This window comes from Anser anser (genome assembly GCF_964211835.1).
Source record: "Anser anser genome assembly, chromosome: 3".
Classification (NCBI taxonomy): Eukaryota; Metazoa; Chordata; class Aves; order Anseriformes; family Anatidae; genus Anser; species Anser anser.
In genome coordinates, this window is record NC_139722.1 from 15,277,570 (window position 1) to 15,305,244 (window position 27,675).

The following is a 27,675-nucleotide window of genomic DNA, read 5'->3' on the forward strand; positions in this document are numbered from 1 at the left end:
CTGTCTTTTCAGATTACTGGTGCTAGAGACTGTTTTTGAGAATCGTTTCAGAATCCGACGCGAGTATACAGAGTAACCCTACGCTGACTGTAAAGGCTAGGTTTTGAGCCATCCTCAAAGCCAGGCTTTTATTTTTCCTTAACCTAAGCCTAACTTTCTAGGCTCGTTAGTGGAAGCAGTGCAGCAGCTGCCCATGGGGCAGCCACATGCACACAAGCAGAGCAGGATGCATGGCTTAAAGACACTTCGGAGCCGTCTTTCAGGGCAGCAGAGCCATAGCCAGACAGTCTCTGACAGCTCTCCGTGGATATATGGTTCTACATGCACAGCTTTAGGAGCTTTACTGCTTTCACGGAGAAGGGCCTCACTGACTGAAATAGAGATCTTTGATGATTTCTTCCGACAGAGTACACTATGATAAAACTGGATCATATTTGCTACAAAATGAACAAAGAGAGGACAGAAATACAATGGGAACAGTCCAAAAAACACTTCACCATCTCTGGAGTTATAATAAAAGATAGCGCATACATCTTTAGGTAAACTTATTACAAGTGAAGACAAAACTCAGCATCAAAGTATACTCAGTCAGGAGATCAGTTGCACATGTATAGCATGCTGAAAATACATTAAATAAGAAAAAATCATAAACATAAAAATGTAATCCAAAAAAAAAAAACCTTAAATAAGCATTTTTACTTAAAGAACCACTACAATGCTTAAATTTCATCCATTTAAGAAAGTAAACTTAGCAGTTTGAGATCTAAATTGCCTATCTTAAGGAAGCAAAAATTAAAATTTTCTGTATTTTTCAAAATACATCAAAGTTATCCCGAGGGGAAATCATTCACCTCAAAGACAGCACATAACTGACTATGCAGGAGGGACACAAAATGTAGACAAATGCATGTACTTAAAATATATCATCTGTTAAAAATTCCTCTCAGCACCAGCATTTGAACAGTCACCAATATAAGGCAGTGTGAGAATCTAACATTAGCATATCTATCTTATGTTAATGTTTTCATTAAACAGTAACAGTATTTTTCAGCATGGCAATACCAGCTATGTAATAAAAAGTATACTGTACCGTAATGAAAGCATGTGCTCCTCAATTACATCCAGTAAGTTACTCCCAAAATTTCATATTCTGAAATCTGCTGAACATCTTACACCCGCTGCAACTGCCAGCGATTATATCTTTATGATATTTTCCTCCTTTTGATTTAGAAGAGGCTGCTGCTTGAAGAATTGGTTAGGACACTTAAGGCTCCTGAGTCAGCACTGTACGCAACTGAACAACTCAGTCAGGTCGCCATGACACGAACACTCTCCTGGCACAGTAGAACACAGGAAGGTTTCAAAGCTATCTATTCTGCAGCTACAGCAAAAACAAAGTAATGAGACCACAATATAACCTGGCAAGCTGTCCTCTAATTTGTGTGCTGGCTATACTAAATGATAAATGGCCTGACTTTGTGTCTTATTAATACAGAAGTGCTGTGCTGGGTCATGGTGCTCCTGGGCAGGCACATATCAATCTGTCGGTTTGAAGCATTATTAACGTCAACAGTTTTGTTACAGGGTTTGGAAGGACTATGGGTAGCTTTTTTGAAAGAAATAGGGGAGCCCTTTGCATTATTCTGATAACAAAACCACTAAAGAAAGCATGTATAGGTGTATATTATGGGTACTTCATTTTGCTAACAGAGGATAAAATTAACAGAAAAGAGATTACATACGTATCAACATTATCCTTGTGTTGGTACTCTGCCTCTATCTTCTTGAATAAAAGGATATGAAATAAAACAATATTTGAGAGATCATGTTCAATATACTGCTGGATACACAAAGAAACAGCTATTGTATTTAAACAAATGATACATCTCTTAAATACACATCTAGACTACATGTACTTAGAAAGTGTATTTCGGGTAGACTTACGAAACATTTCCTTATGTCACAAATTGTAGCATATCCCTCCGAAAGATGAAAGCAATTCTGAAAAATTAATTTTCTTTTTCTATGGCTCTTCTAGGCCAGGAACCATTCAGGTATGTGCTTGATTTTAAACTCAGTTAAATAACAATGAAGTTAGTAAAATTAAACCCTTACTTACGTGTTCAATGGAATTAAGGTTCTATATAGCCTTTGTACATTTGATGCACCGAGCAACGAGAAGTGAGTATTTCTTTTTCCTTTCAGCTTGCATATAGCTTTACTCTCAGGGTGCAGTTTCATGACTGGCTCAAGCTCCTCTGAACTCCAGTTACAGCTGAAAAGCAACGTCTCCCACTCTCGACCATATATTCCCCCTCTGTTGTTGTTCAGTGGCATAGATTTGAGCTGATATGCTTGAAAACTTGCCATTTTTGCAAGGTTATGTTTAGCTAGATCAGACCCCTCATCTAGCTATGCATGAAGTATACAACCATTAATAAATGCAAAAGAAACAAATGGTTAGGGATGCTGGTGAGAGCAGAAACTTTCTCTCCAGAGACAACTGAAATTGTTTTAAGTAACATTTTTAAATTGCAAAACTTCACCCTCTGAGCCTTTTCTGAGGGAATAAAAATCTGAATTTTAAAGCCTGATGAAAAATCACTTGGAGACTCAGGAGATTTACTGTTTTCATTCAAAACATTTTTCACATTAATTTTAAATTATAATGGGAAGCATTCACTGATTATTTGGGAAATTAAAGTTATATACCCTATATTTAAAGCCTAGATCCAAGCACTGTATGAAATGATGTGAAAAAGAAACGGTACAGGAAGCAGTAAGTAATACTCTGGGAGAGGGACCAGCACATTATTCTGTCACATGCAAGAGAACTGGATGCTCTTAGTGCCAAGTATGGGAGACCTGTTACGTCAATTTTTCAATTAGGATACAAAATCGTTTGGATGGGGAACACAGAAATCACTGCCTGGTTTCCTTTAGCACTGCACAGTTGTGTGCCTTAGACATACTAACCTCACCAGATGACACTTAAAAGACTTTATTGGCACATAAAGTTTAGAGGAATCCAAATGGAAAACAAACACTGAAAGAAATATGTGTGTGTGTGTGTGTGTGTGAATGCATGGGATTTTTGGAAGAGTCACTTTTAATCAGGTCAACAATAACACAAGCCATAAAATACACATTTTAAAGAGGTATAACTTGATTAATGCCAGCCAGGCATTCTTGCTCCATAACTGTAGTGCATTCACGAAACAAATTTCTCTAGGATGCTGCATAGGGTGCTGTCTAGAATGAAGGCTAGGATGTTTCAGTGCCTATCTCTAGCTTTCCACTGGGGTTGGAAGCACCACACTATTCAAAGAATATCAATAGAGGGTAGGTGTAGAAGGAAAAGAAGTTAACCTGATGTTCAGTGATGGAATGGAGAATGTGAAAGAAGCTGTCTGCTCTGGGTATAGGCATGGAGCAGAAGTTCCAGAACAGAAATAGGAAGGGCAAGAAAGCACAGAAGGGCCTATTGTGTTTGATTAGTAGCCGGCGCAGGAATGCCAAGAATGGGTGATAAGCATGTAGGTTATGTATACAAGATCTTATATATAAAACCTAGGGGTGCCCTGATCCAGGTGCAGGCCTTTGCACTTGGCCTTGTTGAACTTCATGAGGTTTGCAGGGCCCACCTCTCAAACCTACCAAGGTCTGTCTGGATGGCATCCCTTCCCTCCGGTGTGTTAAACAATCCGTTCTTGTAAAGCACTCTCCACAGTAGTTTGGTCGTCTGAACTGAAGCACCCTTCCCACCACACGTGCAAAAACTGTCTCAGAGGCACAAAAGTCAGGTGAAGGGTGCAACAGAAGCTGTCAGCCCATTCTGAAAAATGCTACCCTGAGCCATGTGGGTAAGAGCCACTGCACAGTATGGCCCACGGGCTATATCGTCCTGGGCAGCTGTCTGTCCTAAAAGGTGGCATGGGTTCACTTGGGGTTGCTACAGCTGATCAGGGCTCTGAGCATTTCAGTTTGGGGCATTCTGTATAAAGTTTTCTAAGTCCTTTTGCCTGCTTTTTATTTATGTATTTATTTAGGTGCTTGTTCTGTAACCCTTATGTCCTTCCACTATTTGAGTATATACTGGGGATAATATCAATTTTCTAATGCACGGAGAACAGTTATACTCAATGTTGTGAGCTATTCCAACAGTGCTGCCAGAAAAAGCATGTCAAGAGATTACTTATCAGTTTTTGTAGAGACTCCTCTTCAGTTTTTGTAGATATTAAAAACAAAAACAAAACAAACAGGAAAAAAAAAAGAGTCTTAAGGAGAACTGCAAAATAATTTATGGGCTGCTATTGTGAGATACTTACAAATGTGAAGGAAACTGAGGAAGCAAGTGTTGTGAACTGCTTCTTAAGAAGTAGCAGGATATCTGGAATATTTTCATATGAAAATGTATTAAAAGAACCTAGAATACTTATTAAATATTGCTTTGTGTTTAAAGTCATACAAATACTTTTGTTCTTCCTATCACTGAATTGACAAGGGTCCCAAGCATGATGGTGTATGTTTTTAATATCTCCAAAAAAAGAAATGTTATTAAAGAGTGAAATAAATGGTCAGTCAGTTTTATAAAACAGCTAAGTGCTTCAATAATGAATGAGAAGAGAAAATGAAAATAATGAAAGGAAACACACACTTGCCAAAAACTACAGAAACCAATAAATTTCTATCTCTTGCTAATTCCTCCTTAAACACCCACGGCACAGAACTTCAGGACTGAAAAATTAAAATAAACAGGGTCACACTGACCTCAAGGCAAGCAACAGACTTAATTACTGCACCAGACGAGGATGAATCATGCCTCACCAAACCTCCCATTCCTTCTCAATAAGATGCATTATTAATCTGACACATTGTTTTACAACTGGCACAACCTACACCCGAAAAAAGCCCTGGTTTTCTCAGTGCACAACAGGAACATTTCAGAATGTCACAACTGTTTCCTCTCCACTCTCAACCATAAAAGAAACTCTTGCTACTGTCGTATCTCACTCACATTTCGTTCTGATTCATGCACTGCACAAAAGCACCAGCCACTTGTTCAGTCATGCTGTACCTGTGTAAAAATCTTAAATGAATGCTCAAAGACCATTTTTTAAAAGCTTAAAAGCTACAGCCTGACTGATGCTTCTGTAGCTATTAGCAGGTCTAACTGTTCAAAACGCTTCCTTAAGAGTGTTCCTTCATACTGGGATAAAAAACTTAGAACCTCCAGGCTGAGAAACATCCAAGTGCTCAGAAAAACACCTCTTGACAACTCTCAACTTTCCTCGGTCTCAGTGTGTAAGACTTGACACGCCACGCCATGCGATGCAGGACTCTGTACAGTACATTGGGTCAGGAGACAAGATGCGGCACCGTCTTACCGCTGGGGAACAGGCACAACACATTCTGTTGGGGACGCAAAGCAAAACTGATTGCACAAATCTTGTGCTCTGTGCGCACTTTGATACACTTGTGTTAACTCACCACCTATCTTTAAATTCAAAGACTGATGGTGCTATTCCCCTGCAAACGATTACAAACTATGACAGATGCTTATGCATTTTCCATTTTCATCTCCATGTTTTGTACCTACTTCCCAATCTGCCATTTATGTATGCTCCCAATCCTCACGTACCCTTAGGAAGGTATGTCTATGCAAGTGCCAAGGAATGTTTTTCTCATACTTAACGACTTGGAAAGAAATACAGATTTCTGTTTCTAATCAAAACAAATGTACAGTACTACAGCACAACTTGCTATCTGAACAATTTATTTTAATTACTAGAAATCATTAGTATTTTAATCTCCCTTGTTTACCTTGGTTTTAGATATATCTTTCTTAACTCTCTCATCTGGTCACTCGCACTAAAAACTGATACAAAAGAGCTTAGTGGTGCATTTTAGATGCATCAATTGATAACGTTCAAAATAGTAAAAAAATCAGTCTCACTTAAATAAAAACTGTTCCTTCTTAGTTTTTAGAAGTACTAGAATCTCCGTTTTTTCTTTCATGGTCTATGTACTGTAATTCCTAAACAGCTAAATGTTTACAAGCTCATAGTTTCACTTGGAAAACTGCAGGAAAGCAAAGTTATGCTCTTTCTCCATTTTACTGGTGGGAAATGACAAGGCTGAAGTGATCTTTGCATAGATCCCATGAGCATCTGAGTCCCTAGTTACAACTGAAGTCCATGACAGGTAATTTTATCTAAATACTTTTAAGAGACAGAGTTCAAATATTTCAAAGTCACATAAGAACAGTGGCAAAGCTCAGATTTGAATGTAGTTCTCCTGCAATACGTCTTCGTACTGGATCATCATCTGTTCTTGCATCTTAATAAATATTTAGCTATTTATTTTAAACTCCTATTAGATGTGTGACCTTTGGATGGTGTGGAGGAGTTAATCTTTCAGTTTTCTATAATTCCATTTGGAATACCCAAAGACAGGGCCATGTAGAAACAACCTGTGAAATATATTTTCTGATAGAAAGTGGTTTTTTCCTTGTTAAGGTAAATGGTACCAGAAGTTCCCTGCAGCTTCTAAATTGTTGTAAGCCATAGCTGAGGAAAAATAAAGCATACAGCTTTCTCTTCTCCTGTCTTCTTCCTCTGGAGTTTCTTAACTGATTTACAATATCAGGAGAGATCAAAACCCAGTGTAATCAACAGTTATGTCAAACAGTTTGTGTCAAAACTGACGTTTTTTAAATGTTTTATGAGTGTTCTCAGATCTCAACAAGAACTTCCATTGATTTTCATTCATTAAAACATTGTACGTTCCAATGAAAATTCATCATCATATCAGATTTTCTAAAAGTGTTATAGAAATTTAAGAAAAGGTTCTCCTTTATAATGTATTTGGTTAGTTACATAGCCAGCATCTTATTCATCTGGTTTTGAAGCTCTCATTGTTATCAGTCACCATGGTTCCATTAGCAGACAGATGAATCAATCCTGCATCTTTTTACGCTGAAAAAAACGTCTGCAAATATTAACAGTACTGGAACAATGCAATGTTGAAACAATACAAAACACAATGTCAAAAAAATTAGCAACTCTCAAATATCCATGCAAGTCTTATCTGCTTTGGATGTTGCCTGTGCCAGTGGCCCTCAACATCACTCCAAGCAAAGGCAGCTTAAGTCTCATACAACCTATTAGCTTATGTACATGCCGTGTAAACCCAGCTAGACCGTAGTCTTCCAGGTGTACTCTTCTACTGGGTGTTATACAGCTAGGTCCTGCTGAACTGAGTGTCAATACATAAGTATTCTAGTTGATACTACACTATGTTAGTCAGCATTGCAGTCTCCATATTAATTTCACCCAGATGTTCAAGGCTCCACCTTATCTTGGCTAATGAGGAGTTACCTGTGCAAGAAAAATGAGCAGGCCTTAAATTCAAAGATGCTGAAATACTGCAATCATGAGCTCACTGTAGGTTTTAGACACCCAAGCAGACAAGAAAGATAACAATAGACTCCTTGAACACTACTCCTTTGAAAATTACTCTAAGACTCTATTAAAAATGTCAATGTCAAGCAACTAAGAAACAAACCCTTGTTTTCATCCAAGAAAGGTTGGTAAGCAGCTAAATTGGCTTCCATTTGCACCTGTAAAGCGGAGCAAGTTCTAACGCAAGAAACAGGATATACATCAGACAATACAAATGCTGACCCTCTCAGCATCCATGATCTCCTTATGGACAATCCCAACACTAGCTGCCTTTGGTAATGCCTGGAAATGCACAGCAGAATAGCACCCAACAGAATGAAGTCCAAATGCAAATATTTTCACAGGTGAGTTCAGAAAGGTTAAGAAAATTATTTACTCAGAACTCTTTTGCAGGGTAAATTCTAGCAGTTGGAGACCCACCTGTTGGTGCTAAAAAAATAAAAATAAAAAAAAAATTAACTGCATTTCAGCTCAGCATGCCATCTCCAGCCCTGCTGAAATATCTTCTTCCCTCTCCCTAGAGACAGGATAACAGTACATGACACAAAAATCATCAGTCTTACATAACTGGTAAAAAAGAAAGAGCTAGAAGACAGGTATAAAGGATTCCATATTTATTTTAAATTTCATGTTGGATGAAACGGTTTTAGAGAACCTACATCAATGCTTATTAAAATTCTGTAGCTGACAGTACAACTGCTTGGATAGAGGGATTTTTCTATCTTTTTTTTTTTTTTTTTAAATAGAACAGGTCTGGTGTTTGCAAATAGCATAAAATGGTATTAGCAGACTGAGAATCAAGCTGCCTGTTTTGTCGTTGTCTAAAAATTAAAATTAGAGAAGTAATGGACACTATTTTGCAAACTTTAGATCCTTTTTCTCATATTCTCTTCTTGAGAATCAATTCAACATTACTGTAGGTTTTATTATACCTAATTTAAACCACGGCCATTTAAACAATTGACCACAGTCAATTGACAAGTTCTTTCAATCAGCAAAAATTATAAAGGAATAACCTTTGCATATTTTTCTCACATATTAACGTCAATGTGCTTTCCAGCTGAGTACATAAAAATTATCAGTTGTACACATAGTATGAACAAAGTGAAAATACTTTAATTATGTTTTCATCGCATAGATTTTAGTGCAGTTTCTAAAGGCCTCAAAACTTAGCTTTTAACAAAATAGTGAGTGTAAGGCTGTAAAGACAGAGGTCCTACAAAGTCTATTCTAGCTTAACATTCTGCACATCCAAAATTTGATGCTGAAATAGAGTAACAAGTATATATGATGCTGTTGACTTCTGAAAAAAAAAAATCAAAACTTAAAAAAGCAGCTATTTATTATAAAAATGACATGATTAAGTATAATGTTTGCTCTTTCATCCTCAGAATTTTTCAAAAAACAGTTCTGAAGTCATCTGCCATGATGATAAAGAACTCTTCAAAAAATTAGAAATGAATTTGACAGATGCATGATTTCTGACATTTTGTTGAAAGCAAAAATTTTTTTAACCTCATGATACAGAAAAGAAGCTGTAGCTGAAGACAAATAACACTGTCATTATGACATTATGCCTTATTTGACATTTTGTCTTATTCTGGTTGGAAAGGAAATCATTATAGCAAGTTATACAACACAAATACCAAAAGTATTAATAGGAAAGGCAACCCAGAAAAATAGATCTATACCAAAAGCAATACGAATTGCAAGTAGTAATTATCTTCTACCATAAAAACCTCAAGATAGCACAATGCCAGTTATTTACTACATAATGATAATTACATACCTTCTCACTCTCTCAATGTGCATTGTATAATCCTAATGATTATGGCATTTAAATTTGTAATTATAGTCATCAAAGAAAATTGCTTTCAAGAATGATTTATTTGTATTTGAAATTATTTTACCAATATACTCCTGTAGTAAGAAATGACCTAGAACATCAATACCTTGGTTGAGAAAAGCAACCTCAGTAGTATATTAAGTGACCTTATTAGTAAATTCTAACATTACATTTGATTTTTTCTTTTTGTTTTCATGAGCAAATATAAAAGTGTGAATCAGATTTTAAGATTTTAGAGGAAAAAAGCTGAGACCAAAACAGAAAATGTTCTTATGCCACTGGATAAATCCACAATCTGCTTGCACTGGGTTGCACTGTGTGCACTTTGGGTCCAGTTTGTCAAAAAGGACATTGTAGAACTTGAAAAGGTTCAATAAAATACAAGAATGAACACCAAAGGAGTTAACAGGCTTCAGGACTATCTAGTTGGCTGAGATTCTTCAGCACAGAAAAAAAGGTGACACAGGCACCTTTGCTAAAAGTCTAACAAAATCATGACTGACACATCAACAGTGCATAAGGATTGATAGCTTACTGTATCTTCCAGTATAAAATTCAAGACACTATCTCATGTATATTATTGTTAGCCCCATTACTTCAGTTAGTTGATAGATCTTCATATTTTTTTTAAATAAACTGGGCATTGCTTTCACATTTTAATATTACCCAATGTACTTCGTCCCTGTAGCAGAGAACAGTCTCTCATGATCAAGAAAGATTTAAAAGAACAGAGTTAATGTGACTAGATGAAAGAATGGAATAGCACTCTTAACAGACAGCATGAACAGTACAAAATGGTATTTCTGAAGCACCACAACTGGACATATTGTACCAATTGACATGTTAGGAACAAGCTTTTATGTAGCAGTAAAATTCTTGCCTTTAAGGGCTTACTCTTCATATCTGCAAGCATCCATTTATCCTGTAATTTGTGTAAGAGCAAAATTCTTTGCTTAAAGGGGTGACTCTCTTACATCTGCCAGCTTCCATTTCCCTGTAATTATGCATCAAGGATACTTTACACATACACATGTCCAATAGCAGTAAAAAATTCTTACAAAGGCCAGTCTTTTTCCTAGACATTTGATAAAAGCTCTTTCAGAAAAATATAGCTTAGCATTATAGTATAATTTGAAAGGAGGAGGAAGATGCATTCAGAAATGGTAGCACAAGATTAGAAGGCAAGAAGTTTAGACTTCTAATTCAAACTTTGAAAATTACATTTTAATTTGATTCTGAGCAGGTTGCTTTACCTGCCCACCATAGGGCAACTTGTTCCCATGTCTTTGTTCAGTACGTCTGATTTTGGGAGGCTTAAGATTATCCTAGTTTGTTATAACACATCCTAATGCATAAATGTTATGATCTCAGCTTTTGTCTTCTAATCCTACATATGATGTCTCACTGTAAAATAAGGATAATTCTACTCATTGAAATGTAGTGAAAAATTTGCTTGAAAATGCCTTGCCAAAGTACTGTCTATTTTGTAAACACTATTACATCACTTTCAGGAAGCAGCACCACAATAAAACATAACTTTTGAAGAATAAAGAAAACATTACATCAAACGTACCCAAACAATAGCTCTATGATAGAATATGGGATGAATCACGTATAAAGCATTCTACAGAATTTATCCTCTGTGGGGAAACATTTCCATAAGTACTGAGGAATAACTGTCATAACTGTTGCTTGCCTACAAGCTGTCTAAGACCGAGGAATATGATCTCTGGCTAAAGAAGTGCATGAGTCAATCCTGCAAAGAGCCCAGGTCACTTTCAGACAGAAATATTACCTTTCTTCTTTTTCTCCTGTGACAAAAGCTATGAAGAAAAGGAAGGAATAACTGGTTTACACAATTGCAGACCTACCCGACTAACATACTGCTGCTCACTTAAAACATTGAACACAAACACCAGAGTTTTATCAGATAAAAGGTCCATCAACCTCACCATCCTGCTTCCAGCTGTGGCCTCAGGTAGCTTTCAGGAAGGAGCTTAAGAAGGAAAGGCTGTATAGCATGCTCCTTCACCCAGAGTCTCCCAGTTTTGGGAGTCACTTGACCTGAAATGGAGGTTATAGCCACATCTTGATGGTTAATTGGTATTCACAGATGTTTTTGCCATGAATGTGTCTGATTCCTTTCTGAACCTCCTCCTGCTCTTGACTTGACATAATTTGTCAGCAAGTTACACAACTTATTTATGTTATGGAAGTCCTTCCTTTCCTTCCAACACTCTGACTGTGGGGGTTGGAATTACATGATCTTTAAGGTTCTTTTCAACCCAAACAATTCTGTGGTTCTGTGACTGCTAACTTCTGTCAGTGCTGCTAAATCCATGCATTATAGACTTAGAAATAGTATATTATTATCTTTTCCTAATCACCTTATCCATTCAATTAACAGTCTATATACTGCATGAATAGCATCATCCCATTAAGGTGCGTATTCTTTACCAAACTAGAGCTTTATACATTTTTTTCTTATTGAATAGATTTTTACTTTATAAGCAACTTTGACACTTTTAACCCTTTGAAAAAAAAAAATCTGTTTATCACTTGTTTAAGTGTTTCAGACAACAGTGTCCCAGTATTCCACTAAGAAGCTCTTTAAAAGCAATAGCTGTATCCCAGTGATGGATAAATGTGCATCAGGTGGGTAGGTACCACCTGTGCATACACACACATATCAACACACACACTCTAACGTGTCCTGGGGCCAAGGCCATCAGTCAATAACATGACACTTGTTTATGTAGTCTTTTGCTTTATCAGTTGACATTCATCACTCTAGTTTCATTACCTCATAAGAATTTTGCACAAAAGACAAAGACAAAACACACCCCTGATGTGGTGATATAACTTTTAGTTATTGCCATTAGCCACTTCTTCTCTATTTGTCACATGCTACTGTCCTTAGTGGTAAACTCTATAGAAGTGAGTTTATTGGAAGACCCATACAGATGAAGCTCATCAATATGACTGCTGCTCAATATGGCAGGCACTCCCACTCGGGCGAGAGGAATCAGTTTCACAGCAAGCCCACCTACTTACCAGCTACATCCAAACAGGGAATGCGGTTACTTTGCAATGTCTATACTGCAAAAGAAAACAAGGTCACAGGTCGTTCTGTGGTATGCCCACACTACATTTCTGGGATGCACATAGTGCCCTATGGCTCTGAGGATATAATCTTTGAAAGTGGTTTGAGATTATATTTTTAATTAATGCCAGTGTGGTGTTGCAACTCATCATCATGATGCTTTCACAACATGAAACTGAAGGGCTGCAGAACTGTTTTAGTGGGAAAAGCCTGCTGGCACAGTATGTGAGGCCAGGATGGTCTTGTCCCTTCTGCCTGCTGGGAACAGTCCCAGTGTGCCCAGGCACTGTCTAGAAGACTTCTAACCACAAAACCATGGCCAAAACCATGGAATCGCTCCATATCCAGTGTTCAAACTCACCATGTGCACTGCTTTATTTAGCACTATAGACTCTGTCTTCAAGTCCATGTGCATCCTAGTCACAGTTTTCCCTTCATTCTACTTTCTCCAATTAATTTTCTACTCACTATCATTTTAAACCTGCTCTCTCTATATGCCCTTCCCAAAAATGATATACATACTCCACTTCCACCTACTTTTCCTTTCCAAGAACTGAAATATTCAGCAATGGAACAACTACTGACACACGTGATGAGGCTTTAAAATTATCACTGCTATGAAAAATTAAGAAAGCTGCACTTTGAGACTGTGTTGCAGACCCAGAGGCACTATACTGGTTTTATAGTGGCTGTACATATATACTCATGCAACCATGAGAGGAGAAGTCATTCTGTTTACCTTTAAACTACATAGACTAAATAAATAAATTTATTTAGAAGCAAGTTGAGTATCTGCCTTCTTTAAAGCAGTAATTTTTGTACATCAACTCCTGATTTTCTGTGTGTGGATTGTCCAACCTGTGGTTTAAGTCTTGCCTTTAGTTACGCACAGCACCTTGGAGCGTGACGTGCCACTCCGACCACTCAGCAATGTGTTTCTTAAAGCTATGCCCATTCTCCTCACAAACAGTTTCACATGGTGAAATATATTTTAATATATATATTTTTATATATATATATTATACTATAATAAAGTTAGGGACAGAGATATTTGCAAAATCAGGATATAAGTCTGATCAGAAAAATAGTGCAGGTGTAGTAATAAAAAGGATAAAATAGTATAGGAGATGCAATGTTTTATTCTCCGTGTTTTTCTAAAAGTAATATTATATTATACATTAAATTATAAAATATATTATCTATAGACTGCAGTATCAATGTTCAAGATCCACATTTGGAAGTGAGAAGGACTTTGAACTCTCACTGCAGTGATGCAGATGAATACAAACATCTAGCCTCCCTGCAATCACTGAGGCATGCTAGCAAAATATCTAGCTCTTTATCTTCTTTACTAGATGAGGATATGGGAAAGTAAGTAATGGTGAATCATCTAGTAGCCCAAAATAACAGTTTTCAAGTGCAGTATCCGTCCAAATAAATAATGATTATCTCAGTACATATGTTACCTACCATTGTTTCAAGTTTAGCTCTCTAACCTGCAACAGTGATATTTCACACGTTCTTCTAGCTAAAGTTAACTCATTCATTTTTATCAAAGTTTTGTCTGTAAACCTAATTTACATTAGAATTAAATACAGTACAGAAACACATTCTCATTAAACAGTTTAATTTCAGACTTTTGAAAACATGTTGCACTTACATTTTTAGCTATATTTAAAGATGTTACACAACTATTTGCTGACAAATCCCAGCTCCATTTTTTTTTTTTTTAAGAAAGTGTCATTGATTCAACCATAGATTTGTTTCATTTTTAATATCTACATTGCCATTTGGCTTGAGTTCCTGATATTGAGATCACATAGTCTTCTTAAGACAATAATGCAATTCTGTATATTGGCCTAATTTATTAATAAAGATTTAAAGTATATTCTAATTAATAATATGCTATTAGCAAAATGTGGGCAGCAACGAATCCTTAAAGCTGTTTTTATTAAACATTCCTAGAGACTGATCCATAACCAGAAATGCTAGTGTGTTAGCCCTCAGACCTGCCAAGACTCATCTTTTTACATTGTTCTACTAAGTTCAAGAATGACAGTAGCATTACATAATGACATAGGCACTATCATTTCATTTGAATCAAAAAAAAATAATCCAGAGTTAGATTCACAGGAATCAGAAGTACAGGTTCATTTCTAGTCTGACTTCCCCTCTGTTGCTACCTCCCTTAGTCTAACGAGTTCTCACATGGCTCAGGCCCCAGATTATTGCCCTGGTTTTTCACCACTAAACCCTGCAGTAGCCAGTATCTCTTTGCAAAAGTGGGGTTTTAAAGAGTTCCAACCTTTAAAAAGAAATGTAAAAAAGAACAAAGAAAAATGCGGTTTGCTTTTGCACATGGGCAAAATAGAAAATATTCATAATAGACTTTTTTTCTTCCTCATAACATTTTCAGAATATATTTTTGTCTTGAATTCAGCACAAACGAACAGCAAACAGCTGTTATTCCTTCAATAGCAGGCAATACAGGAGCTGAAAAATATTAGGTGCAGGCTTTGCTTTGGTACTGTAACTTTCATTCATTGATGAGGAAAGCACATCCTTCTTGAAAATGATGGCATCACTCTTCCAGGCATCAAAGTCAATTTTTAAGCACATATTGCACAAAATATCAGTTCATTTATGACTATTTTTGTTTGTCTGTTTTCTCAGAACAGTTCTCCATAATATGCCAAAGCAAGCAGAAATTGAATTCTTAAAGGAATATGGTCTCACAGCACGTTGAGTATGAAAAGAAAAAAACACACATTAAAATCAAATCTTGGATGTGCAATATATAATTTATAGGCTTGACTAATCTGCACTTTTTAAAACTAACAGATTGTTTTACTGGTTGCTGCAAATGTTATTGATCTGCTTTCTTGCTGAATTAATAGCAGTAGCATAGGACAACTCGCTTTCTCAGCTTTCCCAATGTTTTCCTGAAAAGAGGCCCATTACATGGCAGGGGGCAAAGGACGGGCCTAGATAACACTGTTTAGACATTTCTTTGATGTCCACAGGCATCATCCTCGACAACTGACCACCAGAGACAAAAGAGCACTCTTCGACTGCTGGAAATCCCAGCCATTCTTCTCACCACCTTTTGATATCCCAAGGTTTCTATACCCTGACCTCTGCACCCTGACACAAAGATCTTATTCGAAGGATGGTCAGCCATGTCAAAAAATCTTTCCAAATTTAGCCAAGAAACTCAGAATTTCTTTTGCTTTTCATAATTGCTTTGTGTCCTAATGTACCAGTGGGGACGCTAGGAAGATTTTACAAAAACCGGGGAATGAAAATGCCAACAAGAAAAAATTGCTTCAATTTTCTGATTTGGAAACCACTCTCAAACACCTACTTTATTTCACAAGCCATTCCATCTAAAGTTTTTTGATGACACCTCACTGTACACTCACACCCACAGTATTTCTACCTACTCACTATTATACAAAAGTCCACTTTTAACAGACAGATATATGAGCTTGCTAATGTAACTTCACTAAAAAATGCACACATTTTAAATTCTGTGCATACCTTAGGGATTGATATCGATTTGTATTTTTTTGTTTATATTTTCAGAAAAAAAATATCATTTTAATGGCTTTCAAAATATTTTCCTCCCTAAATGGTGTGATTGATAAGCGTATCATTTTCCCAATGCCTTCCAAAATTTTTAGAGAAAAATTTTCCACAAAACAATCTGAGATGATTGTCAGTACTTTTAATCAAGCAGTTGAATTTTTCCTCTTTCTGAGGAACTAAAATTGAACAAAATGATCAAATAAAAGTGCTCGATATGTAGCCAAGACACTGGGAGTCCCCTAAAATCCTAACACCACAATACATTATTCCCTGCACCATTTAAACATTTTCTGCACAAGCTCAGCCAGGAAAACACCTCGAGAAACACCCCTCTCCCCCTGATTACTATGGGAAATCCTGCTGTCCACTCTAGATAGGTACACACATGTAAGTAATAACTTTAAAAATATAACTTATTGATGATCAATACATATATATTCTAGGCACTTTTGTAATCTGACAATCATCTTTGCAACACATTCCTAAAATGTCATCCTGCCATGAAGTTACATTGGCAGGAATGGGACAAAATTTGATGGATTTCACAATTTATATTATTCTAAACTTACTTTAATTTAAAAATCTGTGACCAAGTGGTAAGCTGGTTTGTATTGATTTTTTTTTCCAAACTGACGTTGATAAAATTTTTTCCTACACTGACAATATTTCTCTCAATTTTTAAGTCAATGACATTATCAGCAATAACACAACATGCAAAGCACACGTCAACATTCTAAAATAAAGTAATACATAATTTATAATGCAAACACTTGGATTCACAATGCTTGTTTTAAAGACAGTTCTAAATCACCTAATACAATCTACTCAACTCAACCAACATTTACTTGCTTAAATTTAGTTATCTAAAACAAGAAAATTCAGTTCACAAAAGGAATAGAGTGCTATTAGAATTATCAAGAATCTTGCCACTTTTAGAAACTCTCTTCTATATTAGATCACTACCATAAAAATGAAGGCAAATACAAGCAAATAGTAGAAGGTTAAAAAAAATAATAATGTTTTAGAATTCAGAAGGTGCACAGACAAAATTCTGATGGTGGCCATGCAAAGGTTATTAGAATTGAACCTATTGGTTTCAGTGGGTTTTGAACCAAACCAGAGCATTTTTGCAGTTGTTTTAAAATAAGTAATTATTATTTACAAAAAAAAAAATTGCATGTCTTCAGATGGAATGGAAGATTCTGAATCAGTACAGAGCCCCTAGAGCAGACCCAGCATGAATATAAAACAGATATTTAAGATATTTAAAAAAAAAAAAAACCCTCTACTGAGGTACAAGTCTGTAAATATTTTCTTTTAACTGAATCCTGTCCATAGACAGGACAAACAACATGCAAACATACAAGCTATATACCAGCCTAAGGCTATATAGATATAGCAACATGAAAAGACTAAACACTCAGTGATGCAAATCCAATGCACATAAGGCCATAGACAAATCTGGGAGTGTTCCCGAAAAGATTACAATAATTTTAATAGAGGCTCATTACTGCTCTGGTAGAAATTATTGTCCTGCCAGCTTTACACACTCAGTTGCTCCTGTGAGCAAGCCCTGTCCATCTTTAGTCAAAAAAAAATTCAAGTGTTAAGATCATAGATCTTCATCACCCCCATTCATTTTAAGAGAAACAGATTAGGAATTGTGCACATGAGCAGCTCAGCTGGCAGAGTCGACTGTGATAACCTCTGACAGAAGTGCCATAATGAGGTAGTGGGGGCAGTAACCTTTTTAACCAGCACAGTTGCAGTTGGAAGAGGATGTGTGAATAAAGCCTTCATAAAACGCATTAGATTTTCATGTGCATGTTTTTATACATGGCCCTGAATTTGGTGTAGTGAATTTTATGGCTGCAGTTACACTTTATTCTGTTGTAGGTAGAAAATATAAGATCACATAGATTATTCCTTTCCAATACTGCTACTTGGTATACTTGCCAGTAATCTTTCTCCATTATGTCAGTGTTGTTATAAGTTGCCAGACTTTCATCACATAACCCAACAAACACAACTGTGTAGGCAATTTCTAACTGGATATATTCAAAGACCTACTTTAAAAAGAAAAATGTACTTCATCCTGGATCCACAGAAACACAGAGTGAAAACAACAACAACAACAAAAAAAAAACTTAAGGCGACCTTTACCTGGAGATGAAGACCTCACTTAAAAAAATGTAATTGGATTGCTCTAACATGTAGTAAGACTTAGCTTAAATTCAAGATAGCCTTTTTTCTTTGGAAAGTGAACACATTGCCAAAGAAACCAAATTACACGCAAAGCAATGCAATCTAGCAGTGAAAAGGCTATGTGAAGCCATATAGCTAATTTGAAATGGGGATAGAGTGACCCACAATGTTTTGCTTTCTTATTGCCATCGTACACAGCATTACTTCCTATCCAGATTGGCCTGTCAATGTGACCTTACACCTCTACTGCTAAAAGCCCTGGCCTAGGAAGAGATGCCTTTAAGTGAAGGGATGCAGAACCACTTGTGTCTACACTGTTCAGGTCTAGTCATTGGAAGGACCATGTTCACACCATTTGATGTTTGGCCAAAGCGTCTTTGGGCCTCTATAGTGCATCTTTGGCCCTGACATAACTATTTGTGTATGCTCTTTCCCCAGCCAGTTTAATTATTGTGAAAACTGTATTGCAGTTTTCAGCAGAGCTACATTTTTTGGCATGGAACTGGAAGCATGTCATACACGAACCAGGATGTGACATCACAGTGCACTCATGCTACAAGGCCTACTGAAATAGCATTCGAAAACCATGTGGGATTAATAAAGTAATAATTGTGTTATCCATTGTGTTTAGTTGTGTATGGTAAATTCTTGGTGCAAAGTAACGCTACTACTTCTCTATTAAAACCTCGCAGACAAAAGGTTGTAGTTATGGGTAACTATGACATAGCAGCTGATCAAGCAAGCAGCTAAACCATGGTAACTTACACACACATCCATGCCACACCTTGGTTGTTTAAACTGTGAGCTCCAGTTTACGCATATACAGCTTGTAAAAGAAACAGTCTACGATTCAACCCAGGCCCTGTGAACTTTTTTGGCAATGTTAGTACTAATGTTCACTCGTGGGCTAGAGTAGGCAAATGGAAGATACTGTAAATATTGAAGTTGTTCTAATTTATTAATGGTTTTGTTAATTTTATTGCTATTTTAGGCGGGGAGAAAAAGGTTGGTCGCTTTTTCTAAGTTACAATACCATGAAATTTACAGCTGACTGTTCGCAGGTGGTCAAGATACAGTAACTTTACAGGACAAGTTCTGTTCATAAAGGAAAAACAAACAAACAAAAAACAACAGTATTTTTGAGAACGAACTTCTCAAAATCAAGAACAAGAAGACAAGCTACAACTTCCTCGTAAGGGGGTGTCGAGAGGCAGGAGACCTTTTCTCCATTAACACCAGTGACAGGACCCGCGGGAACGGGGTTAAGCTGAGGCAGGGGAAATTTAGGCTCGACATCAGGAGGGGGTTCTTCACAGAGAGGGTGGTTGCACACTGGAACAGGCTCCCCAGGGAAGTGGTCACTGCACCGAGCCTGTCTGAATTTAAGAAGAGATTGGACTGTGCACTTAGTCACATGGTCTGAACTTTTGGGTAGACCTGTGCGGTATCAAGAGTTGGACTTGATGATCCTTAAGGGTCCCTTCCAACTCAGGATATTCTATGATTCTATGATTCTAAGCTATTTACTGCATAGCTTCTTTCCTGTATCCAGGTTTCCTCCAAAGAGTTCCGTAAGAGAGGAAGCGTAAGGTACAGTGCCTCTCCCACATATGTTACATGAAAAGAAATGGACTTTCAAAGAGTCTGCTTGTCGTCAAATGCTCCTGACATCACAGATAAATGTCTAGGAATTTGAATGTACTGAACAACACCCAGTATTTATTGATGAATTCTGAGGCCTGGTACCAAACTCAGTAAGACACAAGGATCTTACCAGTAGTTCTGTACATTATCAGAACTCAGCTGTCCAAAGCTGTCAAGAACTGTACACTCCCATCTTGGGCCTGGAGCGACAGTACACAGCATCCACCTCGGTGGTAAGAATTAAAACAGAAGACTTACCAAGTTACACAATAAAATCTTTCTTGAGTTTATGCCTTGTGCCCAACATTCTGAGCCTGACTTTACTACAAGATGGATACTTCCCACTTCTTTTTTCAATCTGAACAAGACCTAGACAACCATGGTCAGACCAAAATAAATTTTCAATTTATTCATAAAATCAACTTTTTAAACAAAGTTTTAAACGGCAGGATACAACACTTTCTAATATACTGAGATTATATGAGGCAACAAACTCCACAATAATACAGCAACAGTATCACAACTGTGGCAGCTTCTCCTTGGGGAGCCGCAACCACATTTCACATTGCAAATACCTACTTGCCCCAAGAGAATGGATTGCAGTATTGGTGGAAGACCAGGGCTTTCCAAATACCATTTCTCTGATTCTGCACCCAGATTTGCTTCACAGAATTCAAGGGGAATTTTGCAGGTCTTTGTATGCTCTTCTAAGTACAGAATGTGCACAGTACACCACTTTTTGCTAAGCCACCTTCTCACATGAGTAGGCCTGGTCAGTATCTCATAACTGGGTCTTGCACTTTGGTCACAACAACCCCATGCAGTGCTACAGGCTTGGGGCAGAGTGGCTCAAAAGCTGTGCAGAGGAAAAGGATCTAAGGGTGTTGGTCGATGCTCGCCTGAACATGAGCCGGCAGTGTGCCCAGGTGGCCAAGAAGCCCAATGGCATCCTAGCTTGTATTAGGAACAGAGTAGCCAGCAGGACCAGGGAGGTGATCATCCCCCTGTACTCAGCTCTGGTGAGGCCGCACCTTGAGTACCATGTTCAGTTTTGGGCCCCTCATTACAAGAAGGACATCGAGGCCCTGGAGCATGTCCAGAGAAGGGCTATGAAGCTGGTGAAGGACCTGGAGCACAAGTCCTACGAGGAACGGCTGAGAGAACTGGGGTTGTTTAGCCTGGAGAAGAGAAGGCTCAGGGGAGACCTCATTGCTGTCTACAGCTGCCTGAAAGGAAGGTGTGGGGAGCTGGGGGTCGGCCTCTTCTCACAGATAACTGGTGATAGGACTAGAGGGAACGGCCTCGAGTTGCTCCAGGGAAGGTTCAGGTTGGAAATTAAGAGAAATTTCTTCTCAGAAAGAGTGGTTAGACATTGGAAAGTGTTGCCCAGGGAGGTGATGGAGTCACTGTCCCTGGGGGTGTTCAAGGAAAGGCTGGACGTGGTGTTTAGGGACATGGTTTAGTGGGTGACATTGGTAGTGGGGTGATGGTTGGACCAGATGATGTCGGAGGTCTTTTCCAACCTTGATGATTCTACGATAACCCCACCTTGCTGGGTCACGGGATTTGAGTATTGCTGCTGCCTAGGAAACACTTGGTCTAAATCCCCTTCTAAATGGGGACCTTACCATGAGGCAGAGTACCAACTACAGTGACGTTACCCTCCTGCTTTTCCTGCCAGCATCAGATGCACTTCAAAGCAGGAGACAAATTACAATGCTGTGCTATAAACGTGTAAAATGCTAGTATCTTGGCTGGGGAGCTGGACACCAGTTCAAATGACTCTTTTCTTTTTAAGGCCTTTTTGCCTCATGGACCTTCTGAGCAGCAGAGACATAATTACCACTGGTTTGAACCATGCTCTCCTTTACACAAAAGATGACAAATGACAAAAAATGTGGAAGAATAGGAGAACAAGGCGGGAATAATGAAGTGTATAGCAAACACCTGTTGATAAAAGATTTTCAGCTGAATAAAATGGTAAAACTGAAAACTACTTATTAAAGTAAGTCTGAACTGGCAAGTGAAAAAATGCATTTCTTCCTCTAAAGGGAGTGACGAGTGACTTTTTCAGGGATGGCAGGAAAGACTGAGCAAAATCAACATCTATATGTCTGTGCATATCTCCACAGCATATTCATGCATGGGTTTTGAACAGTTAGGGCACAAACCATTTATAGTTCCATCTGTGCAAAACACCACTGAGATCTGGCTCACTCACTTAACCAGAGTCACATTGCAGTCAAGCAAGTCACAAATGTTTTCTTTAAAAACAAATGCACTTACATCATAAATCAACCATTTCATTACCTCTGGGGTGAAAATAATGAAAACAGCTGTCAAATGAGGATGAAATGATCTTTGGAAGTTTTCATTAACTTCACAATCATTCTTGTGTCTGAAAATAATTTTATTGTTGTTATTACAAGTAACATCCCCAATTATTGCACCAGTAATAGCTATGGTTTAATTCACTGTTCTTTGTGTATTGTTTGACCAGTTTGTGCATGAGGTATTATTTTACAAATTTAATCTTAAATTCATAGAGAAACTGGGAAGGCATGGAGATTAAGAAAATGTGAAAATGTGGTTCCAAATCAGAAAAGACTATAATAAACATCTAGTTGATAGAAGCAGTGACAGTGATTTAAATCTGTCTATAAACCCATTTGAGTCTTCTTGGAACTGATACATATAGCCTACAGATTAGGACCTGTATAATAAAATCATAATAGAAGTGCAAACATAATTCTCAGAAGTGCAAACATAATTCAAACATAATCAAATTTCAAAGCACTTTATCATGACACTAAAATTTCACCAGACAGGATCAGATCATTATTTTGATTTTACATAAATGTTTATCCTCAGACAGAAAAGTGGCGGAAATAAAAACCTATAAATGAAAAACCTTATGAAAAACCTTTTCATAAAAACAGAAGACCTAGCCCCACAATTTCCTACTATGGAGCTCTAAAAACTAAGAGAGCTAGGCATACAAGGATACATTTTGCAGGAAACCATTTAAAACAACACAACAAGCGTTAACATAAAAAGAGTCAATAAGCAAAGCATCAGGATGAATTCTCATACCTATGTCTTTGATGACAATTCTTTGTTAGTACTGATTATTTTTATGACTGTGATGTAAATATACTTTCTACAGATAAATTTTAATTTCTGTTTACTGCAAATTTATGTAAAACATGCCTCCAACATCATTACAGATTGCTTTTAGTACATAAAATACTGCTATGCTGTTTAGCTCAAAAAAGGATATTTTCTTCATGCAGTATTCAATCAGTATTTCTTTTAACAGCATTTTTTCTAAGATATACGATGTCTAAATGGCAATTTTCCTTTCCTGTTTCCTCAAAAATATACCACTGCTCATGTTACTTCTTAAACTCTCTTTATTCCTCACATAAACATTTAAGCATGAAATGCAACACATGGATAATGGCAAATTAAGGCAAACTGAAAATCAAACTAGAGTTCTTCGGAATCCTTAGGTGTAATTATGTAGGGACAGCAACAAATCTCTACGACATGAGCATAAGTGACATATTTAAATTTCCTTAGTAAATAACAGAATCTCCTTCCACAGTCTGTCTAACAGACATTTTGAAGAGTTAGACTTGCAGCTGACTGAATCACTAACCACAGTCTAAGTGGAAAAAAGCAAAGAATTTCAGCTGAAGTCAAATATGTAATGCTTTCCCTGTGCATGTATGTAATACATGAATGCATTCACATATTTGTGTAAGTAGGGATGTTTGTGCGTATATTTTGGTGGCTGTTAGTTACAAGGGCCTTTTATGCCCCTTCATGGTGTCTTTTATTCACATGAAATAAACCCAAGGTTGTGCCTGATCTCAGATGAGAGTAAATGCTTTATTTTGTGTGAGGGTGGAAAAGGAGTGACACATCACTTATCATTCACCATGCAGACTTTGTATTCATTAGAAGAGCCACAATCAATAAGAACCAAAGGCAATTTTTCCCTAAAGATAATTATGCCTAGCATCACTAGAGTGCTTAGGAGTCTGATAGGCTTTCATTTATTGACACAGATCACCTTTGAAAGTTTACAACTTCCTAATAAAAATTTGGCCCTACCTAAGGAGTGCTACAAAATGCTTCTGTTTTATTTTGTTCTACAAAATTACACAGGTCTTCTTGTGGTTACTTTCAACCTCTGTAAATTGCATAAGATTCAAATGAGAAACTTATTTGCAGAGCAACTGCAAATGTCAAACTGACCGCCACAGCAATCTCTTCTACTTTTTTTTGAGGGAGGGCAGCGGGTTGTATTTGAAAGGGAAACTTTGGAAGCCGTTAGTTTCTTATACAGAACATGTTCTTTAACAAGAAAAATAGAATTTAAACTGTTGTTTTTGATTTGCTATTTCACATTAGAAAACTCTTCCCTTAACTTTGTGCATATTATTCGTAGCATTACCGACGTTATAAAAAAACTCATTTAAGAGATTCTGAACTCTCATATCCAACAACAGACTCCCTTAACAGAAGCCATTAAATATAGACATAAACAGACAATAGGTCTAAAACATAAGTTAGATGACAATTTCTGTAAAACTATATGGTCACAACACATTACAGACATTTGTAATACAAAATAAATGAAACATTGCTTCAAAACATTGTGTCTAACAAATATTCACAAAGCAAAGATGATCAGGGCATAAGTGAAATTCCATCCCCAAATCTCTCTGTTCTGTGCCTGTGCTTATAACATCTTCTGTCAGAGGCTAATCTCACGTGACAAGCCTGATCCAAAGCCATTTGAAGTCACTGGAATGTCTCTTCCTGACTTCAGGGAGCTTTGCATCCAGCCCATATAAACTTCAAGAACAATACATTTCATAGAAGGTTGTCTTAAGAGCACAACAGCTAACTATTGTTTAAGTGGAAAAGAATATTAGCTTCAAATGAAATTTACCTGCTGTGGTAGGTTCGTGTTAGGTTCTTACTGTTAGATGTTTTGTTATTGTTTTTTATGCGCATACCACAGATAAACCTTTCCAAAGTGAGAACATTCCATTTCCTAAATAGAAGCCAAAGAAAATCAACAGTAGTCAAATACCCCATCCCACCCCATCCCCCGCCAGGAGTAAAGCAATTTTGTATGTAGTAAGTTTAGTTTTTCTCAAGAAGTAAAAGATCACTTTCAAGGCCTCAAATTAAAGGTTTTCTTAGATGTATGTACATCAAGAACAAGACAGAACATGAGGTTTCAAAAATACACTAGGCATTCCTCTACCTAGCAAACCAAAAGATAGATTTAATAAACAAAGAAAACAAACAGAAAGTTGTGTAAGCAAGTAGCAGGCTGACAGGAAAAGAGGTTATTTTAGGTTAGTGTTTTTGTTTTCCCTTTTTTTTTTTTTTAATAAAAACCCTGATTTTCTAGGGAATGAAGTCAATTTCAAACCTATGGCTGACAACTACAACACCACACAAAGACCAAAGTCAGGCTGCTATTTATTGTTTAAAAGTAATAATGGAACTGTAAACCCTGAAATGGTAATTAACATAATTGTAAAAACTAGTAAAATAAAAGCCCTACTGTTGTGAAGTTTGTGGCTCTCTTCTCTAAGCAAAATCAGAAAATGATTTAGTAGAACAGTACAGAACCCAATACTGATCCCATGTACACTTGTGCCAGGAAATTTATGCTCATGAAAATTCAAATCCTAATCATGTCCATAATCACCAAGTTCCCTAAGGCAGCAGACAATGGTGCTTCTAACTTCCTCACTCACACCACAGATCGACCAACTCACTAGAACTATTTTGGTTACTTAGAGTGGAGGTAAACACAGTTAAGCATAAAAATACCAGAATGTCCACCTTTGGAGATTGATTTCAGTGTTTCATAGTGGAAAAAAATACATTAAATCCTTAAGAATCTTATTCATAAGACATACAAGACTGTTAATTTTCTTTATAGTTGGCTCAATATGTTTAGCAACAAATACTGACATTATTGCCATTACTCGTTAATCATTTTCAGAAGGGTCTATGAGTTATTAGATCAAAACCAAGGTAGCTCATACCTCAAAAAGCAAAGTAAATGAGACAAAGCACAGGGGAAAAAGCAAGCAACATTTTCTCCAATATACAGATGATAGCATTTCTGCCTCTTTCATCTGTGCGTCCAGAATCAGCAACTAAAAATAAACAGTTTACTTTATAAAGACATCTATCCAAATTGCTTTTTACTCTGAGGGGATGGATCAAACATAATTATAAATTTCATTTCAGGCCAGTACAAAATTATAGGTTTTTGTGTGTGCGTGTTTTTTTTTTTTCTGAATGGAAAAAAAAAAAAGACAATTTGTCAGGTCAAACAGCATACCTTGCTTTGGTATTACAAGTATTTTGTTACAATAATACAACAGCACATTCTGTTTGACTCAACAATACACATTTCATTTAGGTGTTTTCTTTTTTCATTTGTTTGTTTCTCCTTGGTGCTATTAAGTGCATTTCTGAAATGAAATACAGTCCTAAAGTAAAAAATAAAACTTTCACATAAAAAGTCAAAACAATATGCAGGCTTAAGCTTTGCATTGAATTTACATCTTTTCTGCTGACATGCACAAATTAATGAAATGTTTTGTTCGCTCACAAACCACATTTTGTCATATATTTTGTTAAGCCTTATTTAGCCACATATTTCAGGTAACAGGCTATTTGCTCTCACGACTCTCCAACCATATTTCCTCCTCTTCCTACACAGGCAGTTGGGACACAAACTACCCACTGCTGAATATCGCTAGCTGGTATCCTGATCCCCTCGGATCTGGTCTGCGCCCCTGTTACTCTATTCTTGTTGCTCACTGCTACTGCTAACACTTCCTGAGCCTTCTGGGGACCTGGGCTTCCAGTTACACCCACCCCCCCCCCCCCCCCAACTGCCTCTCAGCATTCCCAGGTGCTGATAATCTTTTCTCTGTATTGTTGCTGCTCCTTCTCTTTATGTCAGCAGATGCTCCAGTTTTGCAAGTTGCAAGGATCTTACCTCTGAGACCCTCTTTGTTGCTCTGTCTGTGACCACGCTGGAAGCAGGCAGTGATGGATATTAGGGAAGCATGAGCCTCCCCTGGCTGTTTAGCAGCGTGGTCTGCAAAGAAAGATAGAGATGCTGCTCTCTCCTCCTCCCCCCTCGCTGTCCCAGCTTCCTCCTCCCTCCTCCCTCCTTCCCATCCACAAACTCTACTTCTGTCTGTGCTTCAACACAATACGCTACCTCTCAGCACCAGCTACCTAAGGTCAAGAATACAAACCCTTCGCCCTCCCCCCTGCCTTTTCCTCTCCTCTCTCATGCATCCTCACCCCTGCTTCCCACTGAATATGGTATCTTCCCAACTAGACGTGCCTTATTTGGCTCCAGGGTCTAAAGCACAGACAATTTCAGCAGCCCTAGGGGGAAAAAAAAATAGAGTTATAAAACAGAAGATGCACAGCAAAGACCAAGGATATGAAGGGAAAGAGGAAATCTCCTGGAGAAACTGGAAACTTTGGGGGTTTATTTGTGTGTGTAAGAAATCTAGTCACAGTAGCCAAAGCCTGCTACTTGGAGATTAATTTTTAAAATCTATACAGATTAAAGAAGAGTGCCTTGGATTGTTAGTTATCTCCCAAATCCAGTTAATCCACTGTTTAAGCTCTTTGTTTCCTTATCTTTATTATAAACAGGTTTTTAAAAGAAGGTTCCAAACTTTTCCCCTTCAAAGCCAGACTTAAATACCAGTATAATCTGATGATGCAATAGTTAATAATGGTGAAAACATAACCAG

General features: G+C 37.3%; 1 protein-coding gene across 7 annotated transcripts in view; it reads right to left on the reverse strand.

Annotated features, from left to right (window-relative positions):
* GREB1 (growth regulating estrogen receptor binding 1) overlaps nt 1-27,137 on the reverse strand; it is a 94,434-nt gene extending 67,297 nt beyond the window's left edge. For 2 of the 7 annotated variants that reach the window (XM_083829543.1, XM_083829539.1), the window contains exon 1: nt 26,898-27,135. The gene's annotated coding sequence lies outside the window, so the exon portion shown is untranslated. Of the gene's footprint in view, nt 1-1,090; nt 24,918-26,897 lie in introns of those variants that run through there. The other 5 variants (XM_083829541.1, XM_083829537.1, XM_083829542.1 and 2 more) reach the window with 4 other exon arrangements.
* Nucleotides 27,138-27,675: the final 538 nt, after the last annotated feature.